Raw genomic sequence first — 438 nt, 5'->3', positions numbered from 1 at the left:
TTATGTTGGAGGATGAAAGTCTCAATTTGGTTAATTTAGGTAATGATCATGAGTTTATAATCAAGGAGTACATCAGCCCAAAGCAAAGTCATGACAATATCATAACATTGTAGAGAGTTGTTCGTCTAACACTTTATACAATTGTACTAATGCGCATCCTATTTGTGGTATGGATAGGGAGGAGTGTGTTTTCTTAAAATTTTACGAAAGGAAGGAAAATATTTAGATGTGTGTTATTTATTAACAATAACTTTAACGTTTAGTCATTTGGGATGTTGTGATGCAGAACATTCACGAACTTCACATGGCACTAAAGTTAAATTCATGCATGCCACAAATCTCATCAATAGATTTGATATTTTTAGTATCGATTTATTAGTCACCAAATATTATAAGCTATATATATATATATATATATATATATATATATATATATAT

The sequence above is a fragment of the Cucurbita moschata genome, unplaced genomic scaffold (genome assembly GCF_002738365.1).
Source record: "Cucurbita moschata cultivar Rifu unplaced genomic scaffold, Cmos_1.0 Cmo_Scf00013, whole genome shotgun sequence".
In the NCBI taxonomy this organism is placed as follows: domain Eukaryota; kingdom Viridiplantae; phylum Streptophyta; class Magnoliopsida; order Cucurbitales; family Cucurbitaceae; genus Cucurbita; species Cucurbita moschata.
This window is presented reverse-complemented; position numbering follows the sequence as displayed.